Source organism: Ambystoma mexicanum, chromosome 8 (assembly GCF_040938575.1).
Source record: "Ambystoma mexicanum isolate Mex_15411 chromosome 8, UKY_AmexF1_1, whole genome shotgun sequence".
NCBI classification, from domain to species: domain Eukaryota; kingdom Metazoa; phylum Chordata; class Amphibia; order Caudata; family Ambystomatidae; genus Ambystoma; species Ambystoma mexicanum.
Genome location: NC_090929.1, coordinates 662382701 through 662410194, shown reverse-complemented (window position 1 = coordinate 662410194; position 27494 = coordinate 662382701). Strand labels below are relative to the sequence as shown.

The window sequence follows — 27494 nt, the reverse complement described above, 5'->3', positions numbered from 1 at the left end:
AAGCGATAAAACAACACGCTGAGAGGTGCTTCTGTGCCGCCACCACTCCGAGCGGCGTCGCCGGAGATCACGGGTACCGACGGGCCTGGCGCTTGGCTTGGTGTAGGCCTGTCGCGGCGCCTGCCCTCCGCCCCGGGGTGGGGCCGGGGAGATTCTTCTATAACTCGCGGTGGCCGAGAGGCGGCCTGCACACAACGGGCCATACCTGCATTGGAATCGGCCGACTGTGCCCCGCCGCGGCTCGGCTCCGGGGCGGTGCCACCAGTCCCTCCAGCGGCACGCTGAGCCGTTAACATCAAACTCCTGTTTACCCTACAACATGCCTGGTAAGAACTCGAATAAGTGCAGAAGAACCGGCCCTATGGATTCGTTCACCAACTCGCAGACGCCTTCTGTTAGCTCTGACACACCACCCTCCACCACATCTCCGTTGTCGGAGGACTCTAAATTCGACCACCTGCTCACCACGGTCCAGAGCGGATTCCTGGCTATAAACGTCAAACTAGACGATATCGTATCCACAATAGGCTCACTGAAGGCCCGAGTGGACAAGGAAAGTGCCAGGATCACTGAGGCAGAGGGAAGAATTGGTTCGAACGAGGACTCTACCCGGCGAAACGCGCAGGACATTACCCTTCTGAAAAGGGAGATGGACACGCTTCGTAGTAAATGCGACGATTTGGAGTCTCGCTCCAGGCGGAACAACATCCGTATTGTCGGCCTCTCTGAATCGTTTTGTAAGGGGCCAATGGAACTTCGGATTGAAGACTTGCTGAAATCTCTCCTTGGGGAAGAGGCCTTCTCGTCTCAATTTATGGTGGAGAGGGCCCACCGCTCCCTCGTGCCGCCGCCTAGGCCTGGGGCCCCACCCCGCACTGTCATAGCGAAATTGTTAAACTACAGAGACAGGGATACCATCCTGCGGCTGGCCAGAGAGAAAGGCCCCCTAAAGATTGGAAATGATCGCATCCACGTCTACCCGGACTTCTCAGCAGGGGTCCAAACTCAAAGACGATCCTACGAAACAATTAAACGTCAACTGCGGCTGCGACAGGTCCCCTATGCACTCCTCTATCCAGCTAAACTTAGAATACAACATGGCGGAAGAGCACATTTCTTCGAATCCCCTGCGGCCGCCCTATCCTATATGGAGGCTTCGATTCCTCTACCGCCTGGAAGACAGGGCGCTGAACATGATGACTTGCAACAGCCGGTGTAACCTGAACATTCACCTCACACTGAGTACACAGTGAGTCTGGCGGACATGTGAACTTTGTATGGCAATGGACTGGGGTAGAGACACACCTCTGCTCCTAATTCTGGTATGCAGCCGGTCTTGCTGCGGTACACGACCCCTACCTTTGGGTTCTCCCACAAGTTAGTACTGAGTAAAGGGATCATCATCAAGTTGGGTGCGATGGTGTGGGTGGGGGTGGGATATGGCGATATGGGTTGCCAATGGGTATTGTTGGCCATTGTTGAGGCCTCTGGATGCCCCTGTTGGGCACTTAATGCACAGCTTACATTAGTGGTTATGGGTTACGTTTGTTTAAAAAGTGCACTCACTGGCTCACTCGCTACCCCTCCTTACAGAACTATTCACCCTTTTACATGTTATCATCATGACCACAAATGGCACAAACCACTAAGACACCCCAGGGGCTCCGCCTGAAACTGCTCACGTGGAACATTCGGGGGTTAAATAACAGAGCAAAAGCTAGCAAGGTAGGCGCTTACATTAACAGGCACCATCCGCATATTGTAATGCTTCAGGAAACCCACGCGCTGAAGTCTACACACAAAAAAATACTTCGGCAATGGGGTGGTAATAGACATTATACGGAATATTCTTCACAGAGTAGAGGGGTCATCACACTGATACACCCCTCCTTGGGGTTCTCCACCGACAAATGCAAGACAGACCCACAGGGGAGATACATAGTGGTCTGGGGTAGCCTGGCCGGGGTAAAACTCATCCTGATTAACACGTATGGCCCGAATAATGACGACCCGCAGTTTTATGTACAACTCCTTGCTATGATAGGCCTCACAGCTAACGCCTGGATCCTCTGGGGAGGAGATCTAAACACCATTCTCGACACTACATTAGACAGGTCCTCCAGTAGACCTAGAACCCTCACCAAAGCGGCGAATGTTATACGACATGCCCTCGAAGAGTTCACCCTGTCTGATGCCTGGAGGGGTATTCACCCTACGGAGAGGAAATACTCATTTTACTCCTCAGTGCACGACACTGAATCTAGAATTGATTACTGGCTTATCTCGTCCCCTTTGGTTAACTACACGGAACAATGCGAAATCCTTCCCCGCACGCTTTCAGACCATTCCCCGATCACCTTGACCACGCTGCTCCCTGGCATAGACCGCCCAACACGACGATGGAGAATGTCCCCCAACTTATTAAAAGACCCGAATGTCGTGGAGACTCTCCACACTGATCTAGAGGAATTCTTCCTTCTGAACCATGGCTCCGTAGACAGATGGGCGACTGTGTGGGAGGCGTTTAAGGTGTGGGTGAGAGGGGTATTGATGTCCAAAACGACTGGTCTCCTCCAAGCCGTGAGGAACGAACTAGACACTATAGAATCACACCTGCAAATACTCGAAACTGAATATAGCATGACACATGACAGACACACCCTAGCCGACATCAATGCACAGCTCCATACCTTCAATGATCTGGCGACTAAGGAACAGCAGTACATGGCCATTCCCATCAGAGCACGCAGATATGGGGAGGGCAACAGAGCAGGCCACCTCTTAGCCCGCATGCTCCGAAATGAACACTCCCATACCCCAATCGCGAGCATCTTGACAGAGGAAGATGTAGTTGTCAACGGCGACAAAGAAATAAATGATGTATTTCTGCGCTATTATACTGACTTATACTCCAATCGTGATAATAGTACACAAGAAGGAATTCGCAAATACCTAAGCAGGATTGACCTCCCTAAATTAAACCTGGCAGATCACCAGATCCTTGAGCAGCCAATTACCAGTGACGAAATAGCCGAAGCCATCAAAACACTAGCTTCAGGTAAAACCCCGGGACCTGATGGGCTAGGTGCCGAGCTATACAAATCCTTCTCAACGATACTTGTCCCTGTCCTCACCCGGGTATGGGAGGAAGCCATTAACACTGGCTCGCTCCCGGACTCGATGACAGAAGCTGTTATAACAGTACTCCCGAAGCCCAGACGTCCAGCATATGATCGCTCCTCTTATCGCCCCCTGTCGTTGATAAACACGGATGCTAAAGTCTACGCAAAAGTCCTTGCAAATAGACTGCTCCCCAAGATGCCCACACTGGTACACCCCGACCAATGTGGATTTATACCCACGAGATCCACTGCGCTAAACTTGCGCAGACTGTTCTGCATCCTAGCACAGATCAAACCTCAAGCACAGGCAGTAGCGATATCCCTGGACGCAGAAAAAGCGTTCGATTCAGTCTCCTGGATGTATATGTTTGAGGTTCTCCATAAATTTGGATTTGGCCCCTATTTAACCAGTTGTATTAGGCTCCTGTACTCGTCTCCTAAAGCCAGGGTACTGACTAATCAAATGCTCTCCAATCAATTCTCACTACACAGAGGGACTAGACAGGGATGCCCATTCTCTCCCATACTATTCGCTTTAACAATCGAACCAGTGGCGGCAGCAGTGAGGGCAGAACAGGAACATCGAGGCATATATATGTCAGGAGAATACCAGGCCATCTCGTTATACGCGGACGATGCTCTGCTATATGTTCGAAAACCTGAGAAAAATCTGGGTCCCATACTGGCCGTAATAAACGACTTCACCCTACATTCGGGGTACAAAATCAACAACACCAAATCTGAAATCTTCCCGTTAACCGATACCACCAACTGTCCCACAAACACACATGGACTAGCATGGGCTCCTGCACACATTCGTTATCTGGGAATACAGGTCTCCCGTGACGGCGCCTCCCTGTATATAGATAATCACGAGACCATTTTACAAAACATACATTCAAAACTTCAGATCTGGGCTAAGCTCCCCATATCCCTGGCTGGCCGTATTGCAGTGCTCAAGATGACTGTTCTGCCCAAGCTCCTTTACATTTTCTGCAACGTCCCCATCTGGCCGGGCAGATCATTTTTCGATAACCTCAGATCCATGGTTATAACCTTTGTGTGGAACGGGGTGGCGAGCAGGATAAGCTGGGCCAAGTTGGTCGAACCTTATGATAAGGGGGGCTTCGCGGCCCCGGACTTCGAACTATATTGGCAAGTAGCACAAGCCCAATACGCGAAATTCTGGCAAAACCCCCTGGACACGACACCACATGTATCCATAGAACGCCGCTCAGTCCGCCCAACAGCCTTGCGCTCAGTCATCTACTCGAAAAGACACAGAGATGACTGCAAATTTGACCCAACCACATGCACGATCACAGCATGGAAAGCTATCATCAAGCGACTGGACATAGATGTCCCGTATGACTCACAAGCTCCGCTTTGGAACTTCCCAGACATCGCACCCACGTACGATACTGGCATTCAAAGAAGTTGGCTCCCAGAATATGAGTTCACAATGAAATCCATGTTCCCAAACGGTAAATTTGTAACTCCCGAAGACTTTGCAGAATCGGTCGGCGAGACTCCCCTAAAAACCTTGCAGTTCCACAGAATGAAAGCAGCGTTCAAGAAGCGCTGGCCCACATTTCCAGACGAACCTCCAGAGCACGCATGTTTTCAATCCTTACACTCCCAGTCTGGCATAGGGGTGTCCAAACTGTATACCTTGGTCCAGACCCACACAGACGCCTTGAGTACCATCAAGTCAGCATGGGAAAAAGATATGGGCACTGTCATCGAGGCGGGAAAATGGTCCAGATACTGTCTCCTGTCCAAAAAGGTATCGTTAAACGCGGGCTTAAGACTAATACAGTTCAAGATCCTGAACAGATTACACTTCACCCCGGCAAAAATGGCGAAGTGCTACACCAATGTGCCCGACACCTGCCCAAAGTGCCACACCCCCGGCGCAGACTCCTATCATATGTACTGGGAATGCCCTTTCATAGCAAAATTCTGGCGGGAAGTAGCAACCACCCTAGAAGGCATTACACAAATCCCTGCTAATCTTAACCCCCCGAAATACCTGTTTGGAGACATCGGAAAGGTGCCCGAAAAAATTAGGAGACTGTTCAATGTCGCCTGTGCAGTCGCTAAGAAATGCATCCTGCAGAAGTGGAAAAGTACACAGCCTCCGACATTGGAGCAGTTTCTCTCTACACTGATATATGTGAATGAATGTGAGGAAAAGTATGTGGGACTGTTACCTACCCCATGCAAACCAAAGGACATCTGGGCACCGCTCAGGAAGTACCTAACCGAAAATTCCTCGGATTCAGAAAGCTCTGATGATAACAGTGCGAACGAACTTTAAGGTGTCTTAACCTTGTATGGTGCCCTACTTCTTCCCATACATACTCTTATAAATGTACGCCCAGGCCATTAACTGTTAAAATTATGATGCCAATTGGTAACAATTGATACGGATTTGGATGAATATAACATGGTTGTAAAGTATATATGTAATTCATGATGTGACAGCTGTGATGTGCAACAAAAATAAAGTTTTTAAAAAAAAAAAGTTTGCCTGCAATTATGGCAATTAGACGGGGAACGACTCTTTGCAGGCTTACTCCACCCAGGCTAGGCAAGCAGCTCTGTATGAGGCAGAATTATGGGAAGAAACAAACTGGAATCAACTAACAACTAGTGAAAACACATTTGTGAAAAATCTGTTAGGTCTCTACAGAAATACTCCTACCATTCCGGTGATCCCAGAGGTTGTTCTTCAGAGAATTGGCCTGATCTGCACGTCAAAACGGAATATTGGATTATAGTTTGGTCCACCCTGGCTTAACTAATTACAGCTCTGCCGAGGAAGACATTTTATCGCAGGAGTGTGGTCAATCTCTACCGTGGCTAAAATATATAAAAGAAGCTTTCACTCTGATAGGACATAAGGAGTGCTGGACCAAGCCCCAGCACATTAACTGTAGTTTATTTTATTGGGCATTTGTAAGGTGCTTATATAGCAAGAATGTGTTTCAAGGCGCACACAAGGCAAAAGGAAAGGGAACAATACAAGACAGTGGAAAAAAAATGACAATGAAAAGCAAATGACAACAGCGGTCCTACTACGCCTCGTGACATTTCAGAGCGTGCAAGTGCAGAGAGAGGGGACAGGGGTAAGTGCTAGGGTCCCGCAGAGGGGGAGGGGGAATGCAAAGGCAACAGGTAAGTGCGCGGTAGTGACCACCTGGAAGGAGGGAGGTCACCTGCCAATGCAGTAAGTGCTGGCCTGTGAAACACCACAGACAAATGTGGGCCTGAAGGCAATTGCAGGGGGAGGGTGGATGCTGCGGGCAATTGGACAGAAGGCCAGGACCCAGTAGGACTCACTCTGACTGTGGGATTTAGCACAGGAGGGAAAGAGGGAAGGGGAGGAGAAAAGGACAGTCTTGAGATGCTTGCGTAACTTGAGGAGATCTGGCGTAAGACGGAGAAGGAGGGGAGCCTTTTCCAGAGGAGGGAGCCAGCTGAGGAAAGAGAACGGCCCTCCGCTTTCTGCGTGGAGAAGCCCTTGACAAGCAGAGAATTGGAGCCAGGGGATCGGAGGGATCTAGGAGAGGATTTGGCGAGAACAAGTTGCATATAGTGTGGTCCCTGGCCCCAGGCATCCTTATAGATGATGCAGACTTATTAAACCACTTATTAAAAAAGCCCTTCTACAAGATGAAATGCCCTTATACAAGATGAAGTATGCAGACTGTTAGGCAAGATTGTATGTAGTAACCCTGTGGGGGACTACACCAGTCTTGTCCTCTTGGTATTGGGTAACCCACCTATCAGTATAGGTCTGTACTACACAAGTTGGTAGAGTGACTGAGCAGCCAGACCTGTCTCACGAGAGGTAAATTACAGCTGTAGAGCTGTAGCATCGAAATCCACAAATACAAGTATCCAAATAACACTTATACTTAAGGTTTTCTAGTAAAATTATTGTTTATTTAGCTGTCAGTTTTTTTAATAAGCATTCTTTAAAAAGGGCAATGTGCATCAATAAAAATACACTTCATCTCAGAATCAAGAAAAGCAAGTAGATACTCTTTAGAGCTGCTCCAAACACACGTCCTACACCCTGAGGTGATTTCAATTACTAGGACAGTATTGGCATTTATGCCACTTTTGCACTTGATAACATTGTGAGGTTGTGGAAAAGGTTAGGGAAGGGAAGGAAAAAGGTTAACAGGTTCTCAGAGCATGTGAGCACTTTTCAATCTCCCAATGAAGTCTAGAAAAAACCTTTCCCAGCAATACTTAGTTAAACCAATGTGCCACCTCTGAGGGACAGTTAGAATGTCAGTGGGTCAGAAGAGTCTGCAGGGAACCAGGACAGCCAAAGTCAATTTGAACAATGTCTATGTAGCTGAGGCACTTCTTAGATAGCACAAAGTCCTGCACAAAGTTAGAGTTTGTAGAAAATTACTGTGGGGCCACAAGCTATTAGGCTTGTGAGGGGTAGAGATGAGATCAGCGCTCCAAGAAGTAACTCGTCTCGAGTGAGATAATGCAAGCTACAGACAATAGGTAAATACCCCTTAGTCAGCACAGTACCTTAGGTTAGAAGAAGAGGATCCAGCTGGCGTCTGTTCTGGTTGCAGTCTTGCAGATCCTAAGTTCCTGGGTCTCAGTCGTGGGGACAAGAGGGAAGATGTTTAGAGGACTCCTGCACTGCAGTTTGAAGGTTGGTGGCGGCTCCAGGCTCTTTTTAGATCAACGGCACTTTGCGGTTTCAGCTACCACCAAATAGCACCACTGCGGATCTTGGATACTTGAAGGACTTCCTTCGCTCCTTCAGTCCAGCACTCTGGTGAGGTGACTCAAACACTGGTTGTCCTGCTTCAGGAGGGTCCTCAGGATCTTTAAACTGGACCGAAACTCCAGGAAGATGATGCACTCATCCACAGATTTCCTGACCCCAAGCACTTGGTTCCAGCAGCAGCAAGGAAGGACAGCCAGTTGGGGAAGGTCCTCCAGCACAGTTCATCTTGGGGTTAGTTGGTCCCACTAACTCAAAAGGAAGAAGTCGTCCGTTCTGGCCTTCTCTAGTCAATTCGGAATTGGAGCTTCAGCACAGAAGCAGGGCTTCACCGGGCAGTTGAACGGTCCAGAAAGATGCAGCAAGCTTCTCGTCAAGATTCCTTTGGATGTTTTGTTCAGTGGTTGACTGTGCCTTCAGTTCAAGAAGCCTCACCTTTTATGCAGGTTTTTTTCGAGGGTTTATGGTCATAAAACCAGAATTAGAAATCTCGAATAAAAAAAAAATCACGAAAAAAAAATCGGCGTTTTTTTTCGAAATGGGGGGGTTCCCCCAACCCCCCTTTTTTTCTATTTTTTTTTTATTTTAACCCTTTTTTTTTACTTACCTGACCCAAAAAATACATATATAAAAAAATAATAAATTCGATATTTTTTTTTTTTCGAGATTTTTGTTATTCGGGATTTTTTTTTCGGCCTTTTGACCGACCACCTTTTTCGATTCATGCATAGCCTAGGTATGACTCGCACAGTAGGGTGGTTGTCCTGAAAGGACAGCCAGCCAGCCAATCGGCACTGGGTGCATTCAGGTAACCAAAGCGATTAAGGACAGGGAGTTTCGGGCACCTCCCTCGCTTCTTGCCCTGCCAGACACACTGGAGCTGGAGGCAAAATGGAAAAAAAGGGTTAATCCTGGTTTGGCGCGCAGAGTAACACCCAAGAAAGACCTTATTAACAATAAATGGTGGAAAAAGAAAACCGGGCCATTTTGACACAATGGCCACCCATGGGCGCTATACTGCAGCGGGGTTCAGCCTGTGGTAGAAATGCACATTGGTAGGAAAATTTAAACCACTGCCACCAGCCATTGAAAGTAGTGAGTGGAACGTAAAAAATGTTACATGCTATACTTAGTAAAAGGGGCTACTAAGTAACCCCCCAGCACTCCACATAGGGTGGGGTGTGCTGGACCTACATAGGAAAAAGGTAAGTCAAGTCAATTTCACTTTACCACTCTTGGGAACAGTAGTTCACCCAAGAGAAGGTATTTAAACCTTATGAGAAATCCAAAGGACTTCTCTGACACGACACTGCACTGCCTATGGAGTTTGTCAGACTCCTAAAACAAAGAAAACGCAGTCCAAATCAGATCAAAAATACCTGGAGAGTGAGAAAAGGTCTCGTTCACTCCAGGGCAGACATGAAAAGTCCTCAAGTCAAGCAAAAGAGCTGGGGGTCTCTAAGTTTGAAGGGAATTAGCACAGGAACGAGAATTCTCCCTAACACAAAAAGCAGCAAGGGCGCAACGAGATATTGGGAAACGAAGCAACGCCTTTTTTAAAAAAAAAAAATATTATCGTACCTGGATGCTGTATCTCCCAAATTTTCAAGGGCATTGTACCTCCAGCTTACGCCTGGGCATATTCCTGCTGCTGAATTTTTATATTAATGGACGAGTGAAGCCTCCAACAAATGTCCCTCCTGCAAGAATGAAATTGAGAATGACACATTTTCTATTATGCCCCCACTGTTTGGTATTTGAAGCAGTTATATAGAACGAGAGCTGCCAGAGCCCCTCAACAAGCGCTAGCATTGTGTGTAAATTCGATTGATCTGGCAGTACAATCGGTTGTGGCATGGATGGGAAGCATCCATTGTATTGATTGACATTGTATTTTTGCACAAACCTGAGGGGAAGATTGGGTTGTATTAACTACCATTGCTTCTTTGTATAGACCTGAGCCTGATGTTTTAATGGACTATAGTTTCACCCATGTCTAAAATAATTTAGGTTCTTTTAATTGCTAATAACAGTATTTTGCACTTCGAGCTTGATGATCTTAGAAGTCTCATTTTAATTTGTTTATTCTTGTCTTTTTAGGTTATTTTGACAGCAATCTGTGATGCACTTTATTATGATCATGGGTGTAATGTTAGGGGAGACAAGGGTGTTTGTACCCTTACTTCCATGGTCCACCAGAGGCCCCTTTCCTTTAGATGTCCTCCCCCTAACATTTTCAGCATAGTTACACTGATTATGATGCTAATCTTTATAATCTCGTGGGTAAGTGCAGGGTGTTTTACTTGTGCGTATATATTTTTTTACAATGTATTATGATAGATTTTGTGTGATTTTGAAATGTTTGTGACATTGCTTTTATGGTCTATAGACCCAAATAAAGCTTTATGTAATTGAAACGATATTTTCTCGCAGAAACGGCACACGCCAGAGAATCATATATCCTAGTGTTAGTGCTGTTGAGCCCGTTGTTCTGAGCTGGGAGTAGAATTTTTGTTTAGCTGTATCAGCGCAAAAGACACTCCCACATCACGTGTTTTTCCGAGATGAGAATTGCATTAATTGGATTCAGTGAGGGAAATCTAATGAACTGATTAGTAACATGATAACATGTGAGGAATACGTTTTAGAAAGTTACAATTCTTTAATGAAGACATCTCCAAAATTACATAACATCAAATGAGAGAGATACTGGGTTTAGAAGTCCCTTCCATTAGACTTCCCTCTTCATTAACATGCCCAAAGAGTACAGAGGGGATGGTTTAGCGTGATGCCCCTTTTAGAACACTGTCCAGTCACATTCACTGACCAATTAGATTAGAGAAATGATGCACATTTATAGGGAGTGGTTTCTGATTTATAAAAATCCAACCAAATGGATTCTGGGGATACCTGCTTGCTCACTCTCTCGCCGCATGTGATGGACTTAGAGACTGAAGGAAGAGAAAAGAGAATTGGCAGCAGAAAAAGGAGCAGAATAGATTGCTTTCCTTTTGGGCCAATGTGTGTTTTTACAAGCACTACACTAAGAGTCCCATTAAGTAGAAAAAGAAGGTCAGGTACGCACTCGGTTCCAAGTCATTTAATCCTGATGTAAGTAATAACAGGGTTGAATCCCAACACAGTTCAAAAAATAATAACAGGGCTGAATCCCAGATGCAAATAGTCCCAACAATGTTAAAAAATTACCAGAGTTAAATCCCAACTGCTACAGTTCCAAAGCACAATAGTTAGTTCTACTCCTCCAAGTACTTTCAAGTCTCAAACTCTCAATCCTTTGAGACTGAAATTGAATGAAATTGAAAAAAGTAATTAGCAACACCTGAAAAGGAACACAGCTAACACAGCCTCCCTGATGAGAGTTTGAGACTTGAAAGTACTTGGAGGAGTAGAACTAACTATTGTGCTTTGGAACTGTAGCAGTTGGGATTTAACCCTGGTAATTTTTTAACATTGTTGGGACTATTTGCATCTGGGATTCAGCCCTGTTATTATTTTTTGAACTGTGTTGGGATTCAACCCTGTTATTACTTACATCAGGATTAAATGACTTGGAACCAGAGTGCGCGCCTGACCTTCTTTTTCTACTTAATACACTAAGAGTCCCACCTGGAGTTATTCAGAGGCTTTCAACAGTGGGCAGGGCTTGGTGGAACTGGGGGACAAAAGATAAACCCAATACAGAACAAGCATTGTCAAAGCTTGTGAAGAAGTATTACGCATTTGCCAGGCACTGCCATTGGATGCCCATGTACTCAAACCATTTTGCACCTGCTACCATCAATAGCCAGTTAATAGCACTACGTCAGTGCATGGCAAATGCCTTTGCCATGCCTACACAAAACCCCAAACTGTTGGCATTGCCAATGCGTTTCTTCTGTTATTCCTTTTCTCTGACCTTACTTCCCGAAATTGTATTCACAGCTTCTGTGGTTCCAAGGGAGCAGAATCAAAAGGGTGCAAGAATGCGCGTGCTGCATGTTTTAGCATCGCAAACAAGAGGGCATTTTGCCAACTCTTCATTAACAGCATGTTTTTTTTATATTTATAGATTACTGTAACACAGATGCCCTACTTGCAACAGATGTTCTTACCCATATTTGTTATTGGATTTCTTTAGATCCCAATCAAAGACTTGAGTGGGTGCTCTATCATATGTTCTTTATATACTAGCAGCTTCTAGAAGCAAGAGCCTATAATGCAGGGTTTCTTTTAGACACTCAGGTGCCAGAACATCTCTGGTAAGGAGGACTAAACCTGTATTATTGCCCAGACCTGTGCAGCATTATTTATTGTATACACCTGGTTGCAGGGTGCTTTAACGCTCATGCGGTACCACACACACCCAAATTAAACCTGTGTTACAGGAAAATCCACAATAAGTACAGGCTGGGCTTTGTAGAAACATGTCTATGAAATGGCAGAAAACTTTAAACTGGCTGCTTCAGAGCATCAGCAGGATTTCACTGAAGGTTTTGTGGAGATATCAACTATGCCCGTCTGCCTTACAGATTTCAAGTCTGCTCAGTGTTCTTTTAAAGATATCAACATGCAGGGAACTCTGGTTTGGCTAGTCGAGGGTTGTTGGTAGAGTCTGAAGGACAAATGCAGTTTTATCTTGTCCCAGGAAGTTCTTTCCCAGTCTGAGGTAATATTCAAATTATATTTACAGGCAAGTAACTGTCACTTCCTGTGAGAGGCCACATCCTGTGATGTCATCCCATGCAATTAAAGGGGGCCTGCCCTTAACTTGCTGCACTTGGCTGTGCAAATCCTAGAACTGGCGCTGGCTAAAGCAAACCCCTCTGTGAGCGTTTGGTTTCAGTCTAGACATTTCAAGTGCTACAACTATAGGGTTGTGTGCTTTTAGTTGCTACAAATTGTTTTTTATTAAATGAGAAGTGTTGCAAAACGTAGCTTTGCGTTGGAGTATTAACTTTTTAATTGCAAATTTATTTTGAAATCAACATTACTATAATTGGGGGTCCTAGCTAGATCTACAACAAATTCACTTCTTTCTCTCTGCCATTCTGAATGGCTGTGTCGTGGCCTTTTGCCCACTAAAGTAACACGCCATGCAAGATGCCCCTAGCATGAAAAAAACAGACACTGCTATTTGATGCCCAGGTCGTCGCACATTTTGCACCTTCTACCATCAATGGCCAGTTAGTACCACTACAGCTGGGCCTGCTTGTTTTTATATTTGAGAGAGGTACTGTTGCTTTAAACTGGAACTATTAAGAAGCTGGGAAATTCAGAGCCAAAATGGCTCTGGTTCGTGTGCTTTCTCTCTTGAATATATTTAAAGAAATATTATTCGAGAAAGATGCTGGCTAATTTGGTGTTAGTGATCACTAGCCTGAACAAAAGGTCTGTTAGCCTGAACAAAAGGTCTGTCAGTACTCGCCACAAAGGATGGTGGACAGGGTATTGCGGTCACTTGAACCAATCTTGGCCCAAGTCTCCTCACTGAGGGTGATCTTTCCAGTGATAAGCCCCTCTATTTGTTGGAAAAACAACAAAAAACAAGGAGTAAATTAGTTGAAAGAGCGGGAAGGAAACGAGAACACCAGCAGACGTTCGCCAGGTTGCAAAACAAAGTAGCAGTTCTTGGGACCGAACCATGAAAACCAGCAATCCATGAAAGGTGTATTTCTCTGGGTGCTGTAATCGACTTCCAACTCAAGTTCTACCCTTCCGGAATACAAGGTCAAGGACTAAGTGACAATCTATGGTACAAGATGGAAAATGGAAGCTTTGAGGAAGTACAGGGTCTTACCTAATTTAGGGATGATATCCAGGTTTCCTGTTGGGGCGTGAGTCCAATTGTCTCCAGAAGGAAGTGAAAGCAAAACGAAGGGAACGTTAGTGAGGGGCTAGAACCTGGGCGGCACGATGGACGCACTAGCAACTGGATGGTGCACAGGGAAAATACTGCAAGGCGTCCATAGTTGCAGTTCTGTGCACATGAGTGGGTTCCAAGCAAAGGGAACAGAAAGATAGCAGTTTGTGGATGTTTCAGGCAGACAAAACCAAGAGCTAAGGCAGTCTGTGGGATGGGAAGGTTAGGTTTGTTACCATGCGGTCAGAGAACTGAATGATTCCAGAAGGCAGAGACAGTCCGTGGGAAGGCAGGTTAGGTTTGTTGCTTTGCGGTCAGTAGATTGAACAAAATCAGAAGGCAGAAGCAGTCCGGGAACACGGAAGTACAGGATCGGGACGTTATTCTAGGCAGAAACCAACAAAGGCACTAACTCAATCGGAAGCGTCTTGCCTGATGATTGAAAATGCTTTATCGAAATGAACTGGGCAGGCCTTATGTTACAGAGTGGCGGATCACATGACCGTTCTGAACCGCAGACCTTGCAGTAATGGAACACAGTGTGGAAGGGCAGCATGCACATACTCTACGAGTGGCTAATTGGCATGACGACCTCCAACGCTGAAAGAACGGGGAGGCCCAGAACTGGGAAGAATGGAGTGTGTCTGTGCCGGGAAGAGGGTGAGACAAGTGTATCATCATGAGGAGGTGGAACCGTGACAGTTGGGTTTACATAAAATTGGATAGGAAATGCCACTTCTGTACGGAAATAGATCTGCAGCGACACAGGTATGTGGTACCCTAGTAAAAAAGAAATCCACTTTTTGGATTGTTTTTGGATTGCTTCTGGCTTGTTTTCAAACTGCAGATTTTTTTGGGATTTATTTTGGATTTTTTGGGGATTTTTCCAAGCAAGGATTTATTTGTCTTGGGTTGGAGGATTTATTTTGGATTTTTACTGACTTGTTTCTCAGTTAAAACAATCCACTAACACTAATTGGCAGGCACGCATTTTTACTGGATTTATTTTGGATTTTTTGACAAGCAAGGATTGTTTGATTTTAAAGTGAGGATTATTTTGGGATTATTTTCAATTTGTTTCTCAATAAAAACCAATCCAGCAACACTACACATTTTTACTGCATTTATTTTGTATTGTTTTACCAGCAAGGATTGTTTGGTCTTGCATTGGAAGATTTATTTTTGATTTTTTCCAACTTGTTTCTCGGTAAAAACAATCCAGTAACTCTAGGCACACATTTTTACTGCATTTAAATGTTGGAATGTTTACCTAGTTTAAACGTTGTTTTGCCGTTATTTAGGATTTTAATGTGGTTAAAAATGTCACAGTTTATTTCTTTTGGAACTTTTATTTGTGCACTAAAAGTTCCATTGCACTTAACTATTTCTTTATCAAATAATGCCCAGTCGCTAAGCTTTTTCTTCAGGGTATACCGATTTGCCGCCATAGGAATAGCACTCTATCCATTGTCTTCAGTGACTTTAGTGGCTTTGCCAATGCTTGTTTTACACGTGGCTTCAGTGGCTTTGCCAATGCTTGTTTTTAGCACATGGCCGATACTGACCCGACTGAGTCCGGTCTCTGATCCACTTTTGTTATTTGTGATGCTGTGTTGTATTATTATTGGTAAACACTTTTGCTGTGTGTGTTGTATGTGACAACTTTGATCTACGGCAGGAGCATTCATTAAATCATTATTTTCAAAAAATCTCTGAATCATGCTATAGACACACGTTTGTTTACAGATTATTATTTTTGATAGTAAATTGGTTTCCATTAAGTTTAACAAAGCTTCAGAGAGGCTGTGGTGGGCAGCGCTTTTATTAAATCAGAGAGTCTAAAAAAGTGTCCAATTTTGCAATCTCCATTATGCACCCATATACATGCAAACATCCGTTCAAGAGACCTTAGTCCAGTGCTGATATTTTCATTCTGCTTTCTGGGACGTAGAGTCTGGATTTATAATGGGGGAATACAAGCTCCAGGATGCAAGGAATAAAACAGGAATAAACTTGCACTTTAAAAACGTAATGGGGCATATTGACATGTATGCATAGCATTCACTGGGAGAGATTTATGTTTTTGCATGGGGGAACACAGAAAAAAGATGAGACTGCCACACAAGGGTGGGTGTGGCTATTCTTTGTTAGTGGTGGAACAAAATCAAACTTCACCCTGCCGGAATAAAGCCTTCATTTAAGAACACTTTCCTCCCATTGTATTACAACGGGAATATGCAGCATTGCACTTATCTGATAGCAAATTGTCCACCATCGGGACTGAAAAACCCACACATGAACCCAGAAAGTCCCCTTGTGTGGTTCCCTGCACTGGAACGGGAGATATCAAGACCCCAGTGGAGACAAGGAAAAATGAATTAAACCATTCACAGAAAATTAATGGCGGGTTGTCCTCTGCAGGAGGTATTTGGCATGTGTTGTACCCTGACCCAAGTGTGGTGGAGGCTGTGAAGACTGCTCATACAGATACCAGACCTCGTCCACCCAGAGCAAGTTCCAGGAGTTGACAGGCCCATTGCAGTAAAAGAGGTACAGGTGCAAATCACATGATAAACCATGCTGACAAACATATCCTTATAGAAATATGTGTAACACTAAAAAGAAAGTGCAATTTTAGTTGCCCCACCCCATCCTCCTCCCCATTTTCACTGAAAAACTACATTTACCAGAAGGAAAAGTAATATGAGCCTAATCTCCATGTGGTTTGCAAATGTGCTTTCAAGACACACAACAAAATGTATTTTGTAATAATAAGGTCACCTACTTTTAGTCATCTTTTTTTCTTCATTCATGCGGCTGCCGGAGCGACTGCAGCTTTCTTCTTCCCCAGCTCTCTACTATTATGCCTGCATGCACGTGCAAAGGTAAGCCCCTCACCACTGGGCTCCCACACGAGGCGCGCATCGGCACATTGACTTTGTTGAATATTGCAATAATTGTGCCTGCATAGACATCTTATCAGCGAGAATGTTTAAACACTGTTGAGCTTTGATAACGCTCTGTTTGTTGCCGCATTGCATTTTAGCTGCCTTACGTCCATGGATTTTTGCCATTCTAAGATGGTTGTTTCCACTGCCTGCACCAGGATGCTGGGCACGGTGCTGCTGGGTGTATGGGATTGGCTGGGGCTGTCTACATCTGGCCCAATGGGAAGGCCGGCAGGCTTGGCCGGCCCTCCTAACAAGGCCAACTCCTAAGGCCCTGTCTACCCCTGTCCATGACGGTGTCTGTGTGTCCGTATGCTCCCCAACCCCCCCCTTGGTCGCCTGTATGTCCATATGCTCCCCACACCCCCTTGGTCACCTGTGTGTCCGTCTGCTCCCCCCCCCCCCCCCCCTTGGTCGCCTGTCTGTATGCTCCCCAAACCCCCCTTCCCCCTTGGTTGCCTGTGTATCCGTATGCTCCTCAACCCCCCTTGGTCGCCTGTGTGTCTGTACGCTCCCCACCCCCCCTTGGTTGCCTGTGTGTCCAGATGCTCCCCACCCCACCCCCCTTGGTCGCCTGTGTGTCCGTATGCTCCTCACAACACTACCCATTGGTTGCTTGTATGTTTGTATGCTCCTCACCCCACCTTGGTCGCCTGTGTGTCTGTATGCTCCCCACCCCCCTCCCTGGTCACCTGTGTGTCCATATGCTCCCCACCCCCCCCTTGGTCGCCTGTGTGTCCGTATGTTCCCCGCCCCTCCCTTGGTCACCTGTGTGTCCGTTTGCTCCCCACCTCTCCCTGGTCGCCTGTGTGTCTATATGCCCCCCCTTTCCCGGTTGCCATGCAACATGTGGCTGGCACCATGTATTTTCCAATCTTTATGTTATGTACTTATATATGTAACCTTAAGCATTGTATGTACTTTTGCTCTGTAATCATCAAGTAAAAGCTCCTTGACACCTCAGAGTTTTGGGCGCTATATAAGAACAGTAAATCATTTAAATAAATAAATAGAGAATATCATTTAACTGTGCTGCTTACAGAGGGTGTTTTTAAAAAAAGTGTTTCTGAGGAGAGTGGAGTTAAATTTGTTTGTGTGAGCAGCAGCTTATTGTAAAATATTTTATTTTAGCACTGTGTATGTATAGTTATGCTATTCTGTTGCATTTCTTACTTTGGAGACCTAACCACTTCGTTTTGAGTGAGCGCTGTTACTTTCTGCTCATTGCAATGGGAGTCGGCCTGTTTTCGGCTTGTTTTGGAGGGGCATTGAGCTTTTTTTTTTGTTGGACCTGGCAACGTGGGTAGCAATGGCGGCGGAAGAAGATACGGCGGCGGTGCTGGTGGGCTCGAAAAACAGGATAAATACCACACAAAAGGTAAGTGAGCACGCGTTTATTTATGTTCGTGTCGTTAGGTAACACAGACACACGTGTCAGTTTACATCATGGGTGCACAATACGGCCCGCAGGCCAGTTGCGGCCCGCCATGCTCTTTTGTCCGACCCGCGAGGCACAAAGACTTTCCTAATGGAGGGCGGCCCGCGGCCGCCCTCCATTAGGAAAGTCTTTGTTGTCTTCCGGGCCGGACAAAACACTGGCCGTCATTGGCTCAGCACACATGCACCACGCAGCTCCTACGAGCCACGTAGTGTGTGTGTGTGCTGACCCAATGGAGGGCCAGCACTACGGCTGGCGTGGTCCATAAGGCTTGATGCCGGAAGGCATTTCAGCCTTGGACCACGCCAGCCGTAGTACGATTCCAGCGTTCCTGCTTACCTGCCGCTTACCTGCCTTCCAGTTCCAGCACGTCTCCGGTAAGTGGTCTGTTTGTGTTTGTGTGTCGGGTCTGTTTTACTTTATGTTTGTGTGTGTATGTTGCGATGGGGGGGGGATCGGACGGATGTGTATGAATGTTGGAATTTTAATGTATTTTGTGTGCATGTTGAGATGCGGAGGTGGGGGGGGTCGGATGTGTATGAATGTTGGAATTTTAATGTATTTTGTGTGCATGTTGAGATGCAGAGGTGGGGGGTGTGTCGGATGTGTATGAATGTTGGAATTTTAATGTATTTTGTGTGCATGTTGAGATGCAGAGGTGGGGGGTGTGTCGGATGTGTATGAATGTTGGAATTTTAATGTATTTTGTGTGCATGTTGAGATGCGGAGGTGGGGGGGTCGGATGTGTATGAATGTTGGAATTTTAATGTATTTTGTGTGCATGTTGAGATGCGGAGGTGGGGGGTGTGTCGGATGTGTATGAATGTTGGAATTTTAATGTATTTTGTGTGCATGTTGAGATGCGGAGGTGGGGGGGGGTCGGATGTGTATGAATGTTGGAATTTTAATGTATTTTGAGTGTATGTTGAGATGCGGGGGTGGGGGGGAAGGGGGTGTGTATGAATGTTTGTGTTTTAATGTATTTTGTGTGTATGTTGAGATGCGGGGGTGGAGGGGGTGTCGGATGTGTATGAATGTTGGAATTTGAATGTATTTTGTGTGTGTTGAGATGCGGGGGTGGGTGTCGGATGTGTATGAATGTTGGAATTTGAATGCATTTTATGTGTATGTTGAGATGCGGGGGTGGGGGGGGTGTCGGATGTGTATGAATGTTGGAATTTTAATGTATTTTGTGCGTATGTTGAGATGCGGGGGGGTGTCGGATGTGTATGAATGTTTTGATTTGAATGTATTTTGTGTGCTGAGTTGGGGGGGTGGGGGTTCGGGTCTGTATGGGTGCATGTTTGTGTGTGTGCTGAGTTGGGGTTGGGGGGTTCGGGTCTGTGTGCTGATTTGGGGGGTGGGGGTTCAGGTCTGTATGGGTGCATATGTGTGTGCTGATTTGGGGGGTGGGGGTTCGGGTCTGTATGGGTGCATATGTGTGTGCTGATTTGGGGGGTGGGGGTTCGGGTCTGTATGGGTGCATGTGTGTGTGCTGAGTTGGGGGTGGGGGGGTTCGGGTCTTTATGGGTGCATGTGTGTGCTGAGTTGGGGGGTGGGGGGTTCGGGTCTGTATGGGTGCATGTGTGTGTGCTGAGTTGGGGGGTGGGGGGTGCGGGTCTGTATGGGTGCATGTGTGTGTGCTGAGTTGGGGGGTTTGGGTCTGTATGGGTGCATGTGTGTGTGCTGAGTTGGGGGTGCGGGTCTGTATGGGTGCATGTGTGTGTGCTGAGTTGGGGGGTGGGGGGTTCGGGTCTGTATGGGTGCATGTGTGTGTGCTGAGTTGGGGGGTGGGGGGTGCGGGTCTGTATGGGTGCATGTGTGTGTGCGGAGTTGGGGGGTGAGGGGTCTGGGGTCTGTATGGGTGCATGTGTGTGTGCTGAGTTGGGGGGTGGGGGTTCGGGTCTGTAAGGGTGCATGTGTGTGTGCTGAGTTGGGGGGTGGGGGTTCGGGTCTTTATGGGTGCATGTGTGTGTGCTGAGTTGGGGTTGGGGGGTTCGGGTCTGTGTGTGCTGATTTGGGGGGTGGGGGTTCAGGTCTGTATGGGTGCATGTGTGTGTGCTGATTTGGGGGGTGGGGGTTCGGGTCTGTATGGGTGCATGTGTGTGTGCTGAGTTGGGGGTGGGGGGTTCGGGTCTTTATGGGTGCATGTGTGTGTGCTGAGTTGGGGGGTGGGGGGTTCGGGTCTGTATGGGTGCATGTGTGTGTGCTTAGTTGGGGGGTGCGGGTCTGTATGGGTGCATGTGTGTGTGCTGAGTTGGGGGGTGGGGGTTCAGGTCTGTATGGGTGCATGTGTGTGTGCTGAGTTGGGGGGTGGGGGGTGCGGGTCTGTATGGGTGCATGTGTGTGTGCTGAGTTGGGGGGTGGGGGGTTTGGGTCTGTATGGGTGCATGTGTGTGTGCTGAGTTGGGGTTGGGGGGTTCGGGTCTGTGTGCTGATTTGGGGGGTGGGGGTTCAGGTCTGTATGGGTGCATGTGTGTGTGCTGAGTTGGGGGGTGGGGGGTGCGGGTCTGTATGGGTGCATGTGTGTGTGCTGAGTTGGGGGGTGGGGGGTTCAGGTCTGTATGGGTGCATGTGTGTGTGCTGAGTTGGGGGGTGGGGGGTGGGGGGTGCGGGTCTGTATGGGTGCATGTGTGTGTGCTGAGTTGGGGGGTGGGGGTTCGGGTCTTTATGGGTGCATGTGTGTGTGCTGAGTTGGGGTTGGGGGGTTCGGGTCTGTGTGTGCTGATTTGGGGGGTGGGGGTTCAGGTCTGTATGGGTGCATGTGTGTGTGCTGATTTGGGGGGGTGGGGGTTCGGGTCTGTATGGGTGCATGTGTGTGTGCTGAGTTGGGGGTGGGGGGTTCGGGTCTTTATGGGTGCATGTGTGTGTGCTGAGTTGGGGGGTGGGGGGTTCGGGTCTGTATGGGTGCATGTGTGTGTGCTGAGTTGGGGGGGTGGGGGGTGCGGGTCTGTATGGGTGCATGTGTGTGTGCTGATTTGGGGGGTGGGGGTTCGGGTCTGTAAGGGTGCATGCTTGAGAATGTGTGTGCTGCGTTGGGGGCGGGGGGTTCGGGTCTGTATGGTTCATGCTTGAGAATGTGTGTGCTGCGTTGGGGGCGGGGGTTCGGGTCTGTATGGGTGCATGCTTGAGAGTGTGTTTGGGGTATAGTGTTTGGTTGGGGGTGAGGGGGCCATGGGGCATAGTGTTTGGTTGGGGGTGAGGGGGCCATGGGGCATAGTGTTTGTTTGGGGTTGGGAGCCATGGGGCATAGTGTTTGGGGGTGAGGGGGCCATGGGGCATAGTGTTTGGGGGTGAGGGGGCCATGGGGCATAGTGTTTGCTTGGGGGGTGAGGGACAGGGGGCATAGTGTTTGGTTGGAGGTGGGAGCCATGGGGCATAGTGTTTGGTTGGGGGTGAGGGGGCCATGGGGCATAGTGTTTGGTTTGGGTGAGGGGGCCATGGGGCATAGTGTTTGGTTGGGGGTGAGGGATAGGGGGCATAGTGTTTGGTTGGGGGGTGAGGGACAGGGGGCATAGTGTTTGGTTGGGGGTGAGGGACAGGGGGCATAGTGTTTGGTTGGGGGGTGAGGGACAGGGGGCATAGTGTTTGGTTGGGGGTGAGGGGGTGAGGGGGCCATGGGGCATAGTGTTTTGTTTGGGTGAGGGGGCCATGGGGCATAGTGTTTGGTTGGGGGTGAGGGATAGGGGGCATAGTGTTTGGTTGGGGGGTGAGGGACAGGGGGCATAGTGTTTGGTTGGGGGTGAGGGACAGGGGGCATAGTGTTTGGTTGGGGGTGAGGGACAGGGGGCATAGTGTTTGGTTGGGGGGTGAGGGACAGGGGGCATAGTGTTTGGTTGGAGGTGGGAGCCATGGGGCATAGTGTTTGGTTGGGAGTTAGGGGGGTGAGGGGGCCATGGGGCATAGTGTTTGGTTTGGGTGAGGGGGCCATGGGGCATAGTGTTTGGTTGGGGGTGAGGGATAGGGGGCATAGTGTTTGGTTGGAGGTGGGAGCCATGGGGCATAGTGTTTGGTTGGGGGTGAGGGGGCCATGGGGCATAGTGTTTGGTTGGGGGTGAGGGACAGGGGGCATAGTGTTTGCTTGGGGGGTGAGGGACAGGGGGCATAGTGTTTGGTTGGGGGTGGGGGCCATGGGGCATAGTGTTTGGTTGGGGGTGAGGGGCCCGTGGGGCATAGTGTTTGGTTGGGGGTGAGGGGGCTGCGGAAATAGCCATCTTGATTGTGCATGCTGCAACGCTATGCGGCAGTAACCAATCAGACTTCTTGTGTGGGCTGATAACCAAAAGCCTATCTATGTGACCCCTGAGCTTCGATTGGTATTGGTAGATATGGGTGAGGTGGGGTGGGCATGGTAGTGTGGAACAGAAGGTGAGAGAGGCAGATTGTGTGGTTAAGTGGGATGAGGTGACATTGGATGGGTTAGAGAGGGGTATGGTGTAGAGGGGTGGAGTAGGTGCATAGAGAAGAGTAAAGCATACTCGAGCAACAGTGGGAATGGGAAGGGATGGAACAGCAATGCGTGACAAAAGTTTGGCCCGGTTAGGGATCGTCACAAATGGCACAGAAATCACCCAACTCTCTCAGGCAGTTTAAAGCTTTTTATTGAAGGTTTGGTAGGCCCTAAGACTCTCTTTCTCGTTTTGTAATGAACCCCCCTCCCTAACCCACACATCCTTAAACCTGTAAGGCAAGACCTCCAAACAAGGAAAACCAATCCTCTTAGGTTAAAAGCTTGGTGCACCTCTTTGCAAGGAAACACATTTATTTTGTATATTTTGTATACCAGAAGAGAAAAGGTGATGGAAGGTCCCATAGAACCTAACTGTCACCAAGTTATATAGTGCCCACTGCCAGTTTCCCTAGGCACACACGCACACGCTCTGCAGGTCATTGAGGTGCTTAGGTTGCAAACACGTATCTTTTTCAGTGGCAGTGCCTTTCATGTGCATGATAGGACAATTAGAACACAAATGGAAGTTTGTGACAAAGAAGCTGCACATCTACCTTTGTTTATTACACAACTTCTTGCATGTCTTAAATCGCTGAAAATACAGTGGGGTTAAAGAGATTTTTCAGGTTGACATTATTTTGCATTCTGGGACTTATAGTTTACCATTCAGGATGTGAAAATTAAAGCCACAAGGAACATTTCCACCCACCTCTGCCCAAACACACACTCCTTGGATCCCCTTAATTGAAGCTATAAATGGGCCACTGGTGTAATAAAAATGTCTTAACCAGGTCTGCCCCCACCCACTCAATTTATAAGCACTATATGTGGTTCTGTTGAAAACAAGCATTGGCAAAGCCAACAGTTTTGGCTTGTGTATAAGTATTAGGCATTTGCCAGGCACTACTGTTATATGCCCAGATGCTCGCTCCATTTTGCAGTTGCTACCATTGATAGCCAGTTAATGCCACTAAGGCAGTGCCTGCCTGGCAACTGCCTTTCCAAGCCTACACAAAAGCCCAAACTATTGGCATTGCCAGTGCTTGTTTTTGGGCGGTATTTATTACTCTACAAAAAAATAGAGATACCATTATTTATGCTGGCTATAGGCAACTCTTCTACTGCAGTGGAATCACACTGTTGGACACAGCAGTGGCAGATGTTGTGTTGTGTTACAAGCATAACATCCAAACCATCTCTAGTCAATATAATTAAATATTATATTAGCATCATCTTTTAAAGAAAACTATCAGCATGGAAACACGACAAAATGCAATTCCTAGTTTTAATGCAGTATGCGCATCGTCGCAATGGTTCCTAAAAAAAAAAAAGAGAATTTCTGCACATATTCACTGTCTATGCCAAGTTTGTCCCAGAGTTTCTTAAATAAGTCTACAACACAACAGTCAGAAAAAAACACTGGACAACATTCTTGGTAGAAAGTTTATGCAAGGGATGCATCATCTTGATGAATTAGATGGGGCAATTGACAATTTAATAAGATGGCTCATTGAGTTGGGCACTTTCTCAAACAGTTGTGCATAATCTGCAAACGCAGGTTCGGGCTCAGGGCAAACCCAGACTTGTATCAGTCCAATGTTAATATGTACATATACATCTGATAATAATATTAATCAGGTGTTAGAGTAAAGCAATATTTTAAACACAGCATCCTTAACTCAACTATGCCACAATAGAAGAGATTAACATAAACGCAGGGACCAAATATACCAAAGGATCTTTCCAAACCATTACTATTCAAATGCAAAGTGCTGGATTGCAATGAATACAATTGAAATGGCAGTTGCCGTTGTAAATGATACACATTGCAATCCCTCCTAAATTCCAAGGTAACTTAGGTGGGAAGTGAGTTTGGCGCGTATGTGTCATGTGTGTAGATATCCATTTCCTGACTGTTTTCTCACATGGAACACTAGAGATTGATTTTGCTGGTGCACACATTGCTTCACAATTGATCTCTTGGGCCCCCCCTCTTCTCTCCTTCCTCTCCCCTGTCACACCTGATGAGGTATCTAGACCAGTCCTGGTACCTGCTCACCCTGCCACCCACTCGCACTGCCTCTGGGCCACCCCTTGCACTGGGGTCTGTATCTGTACCCATACAGCCCCCCCCGCCCTTTATCTTTATGCATTTATCAGACACACCCTGTCTGCTGTCTTATCCCAGCACTTGCCACTTGTTGGCTGCACTACCACTGTTTGTTGCCTTTATTATTTATTTATTTTCTATTTATCCATTTCTCCTCTGCTCCACACTTCCCTCCCCCCCCCCCCCCTCCATGCACTTTTCCCCTTCCCTCTGCCCCTGCGCAATCTCAATGTCACCTGGCCTAGTAGTCTGTCTTCCCTCAGTTTCCCCTCCCTTGCCTCGTCATGCCTTGATACACTTGTGTATAGGCGCGTTATAAATGCCATATCATATCTATGTCTTAGCACAATCTGAATTGTCGTCAGGCAGAGTACATTAGTTAATTTCGCATCCTTACTGTTCATGGCCTGTAAGAATGTCATTGTATTTTCCCTTGTTCCCTCCCTTGCCTTGAAGCGCTTTGAAACACATTGTGTATAGACGATATATAAATATACGATCGTATCATGAACCGCTTTACTCACATAGCCTGCATCCTAGTTGCTATGTTTCATAAAGTTTATAGCAGCGACTAGTTGTACTTTGCTTGCTCTTATCAAACTTTTTACACAAATCTTTTTTTGCATTTCAGAATTTATCCATGTTAAAGCCAGGGAAATGGGCTTTCCAATACTCTCTGCATCCGAGTACAGAAAAGCCCTTCAAAATAAAATTGGGAACTACCGGATGAAGAAGGAGCCAGACCTGGTCTTTTCTACACCAGTGTAGTTGGGCATTCCCTTGCTCCCTGGGCTGGACCCCACCTGACTCACTTGCTTTCTGGGCTGGGCCTGGATAATTGTGTGACTCCCTGGACTGGTTCTGTGTCCCCTCTCAACCTTGCTCCCTGGGCTGGACCCCACCGGACTCACTTTCTCCCGTGGCTGGGCCCCACCGGACTCGCTTGCTCCCTGGACTGGGCCTGGATACTCGTGTGACTTTCTGGACTGGTTCTGGTTCCCCTCACCCTTGCTCCCTGGGCTGGACCCCACCGACTTGCTTGCTCCCTGGGCTGGGCCTGTATACTTGTGTGACCCCCCCTGGACTGGTTCTGTGTCCCCTCACCTTTGCTCCCTGGGCTGGATCCCACCTGACTGGTTCTGGGACCCCTCTCACCCTTTATTTTTAAATTGTAAAGCACCCGTTTTTGGGATTGTTACAGTCGTGTTTTTGTGCTATGTACACAGTGTCCGATTGAACCTCTGCTTCTTTTTAATAAATATAGTGGGAAGAAAAAAAATGTGTTGCTTCTTTTTAAATATAGTTAATATGCCATTACATGGTCTTGACTTTCATGGCCATTTTACCTAAATGACTGTGACCTAATAAGTCATCACTATTGTTATAAAAGCAATTCAAAATGCAACACTGTGAAATGGGTAGTAATTAAGTCACAGTGACGCTTTTAAAGCCCAATTCAACAAGGTGAGCCAAATGTGTTTTTAAGCATTTCTTTTCAGGATTATAGTAAACATTATTTTTGTTAAACTCCAAAAAAAAAAGTCCAGCTCATAAACCGAAACAATGCCTATATTGTTAAAGGATATTTAGAGGATTGCTTTGTTTTTTTTATTTGTAAAGTATTATTTGGTGACTACATTAATTGCTTTTGAATTTCAAAAGGTTTATTTGGGGATTGCATTGCTTTTCGATTTCTACGAGGAAGGATTTATAAATAACATATTTCGGGTGCATTAAGCCAAAAGGAAGGCAGATGTAATCTGTTGCTTTTGGATTTATTTAGGGATGGCACTGGTTTTGGATTTTTATAGGATTGTTTGGGGATTGCATTGTTTTGGGATTTTTGCTGGATTGAGCATTGGATTGCTTTTGGATTTTTATAGTTTGGGGGGTGGATTTTTTGGGGATTGGATTGCTTTTGGATTTATAGTGGATTGTTTGGGGATTGGATTTTTAGTGGATTGTTTGGGGATTGGATTGTTTTTGGATTTTTAGTGGATTGTTTGGGGATTAGATTGTTTTGGGATTTTTAGTGGATTGTTTGGGGATTGGATTGTTTTTGGATTTTTAGTGGATTGTTTGGGGATTGGATTGTTTTGGGATTTTTAGTGGATTGTTTGGGGATTGGATTGCTTGGATTGTTTTGGGATTGCATTCCACTGAGGATTGCTAATTAACATATTTCAGGGTGCATGAAGCCAAAAGGAATCCAAAAGCAATCCACTGAGTACAATGGGAGTTTCTGGAGTTAAAGAGGATTTAAAGAGGATTTAAATGTTTGGGAAAATCCAGTAGCAATCCACTTTCAATCGAGATTTTTTTGGTAGGGTATGGGGGAAATGATTACGTTTTTTCTTCACGCACATATTTACTTGCTGGAAAACTTGCGTCCAGATTAAGTGTTGTGAGAAAACTTATATAGTTTTCCAGGAGGCTAGAATTTCGACCATAATCCACACAACTGGCTGACATTTGGCTAGGACATGTAAGCCCAGAGTCTCAGGGGGAGACTGGCTCTCGAGTCGAAGAATGGGCAACGCTTAAAGAGTCTGCATGCTTCCTGAGATCAAAGATTGGGCTAGCGAAGGAAGGGGAAGCGCCTTGGTAGATGTGCACTTCTGGAATCGGTGTCCCTGCTAAATGTTACTGCCTTGGAAGCGGGGGGATGGTTCGGCTGGGTACCTGGCAGAGAACCGACGGAGCATGGACGTGTAAAAAGGGAAGAGAAACTGCAACCTAGGCGGCTGTCTCGGAATTTCAAAGGCACGGAAGTGGAGGCAAAGTGTTTGAAAGTGGTAGCA

The 27494-nt window shown here is 46.7% G+C and overlaps 1 protein-coding gene and 1 long non-coding RNA gene across 3 annotated transcripts in view; both read left to right on the top strand.

Moving 5' to 3' along the window:
• Nucleotides 1-27494, top strand: part of THAP3 (THAP domain containing 3) — a 429030-nt gene that overhangs the window by 88609 nt on the left and 312927 nt on the right. The gene's annotated exons all lie outside the window — the stretch shown is intronic.
• LOC138472298 (uncharacterized) lies at nucleotides 17808-25972 on the top strand. Its single transcript, XR_011268583.1, has 2 exons — nucleotides 17808-18073; nucleotides 25325-25972. It is a non-coding gene; the product is annotated as an uncharacterized lncRNA (long non-coding RNA).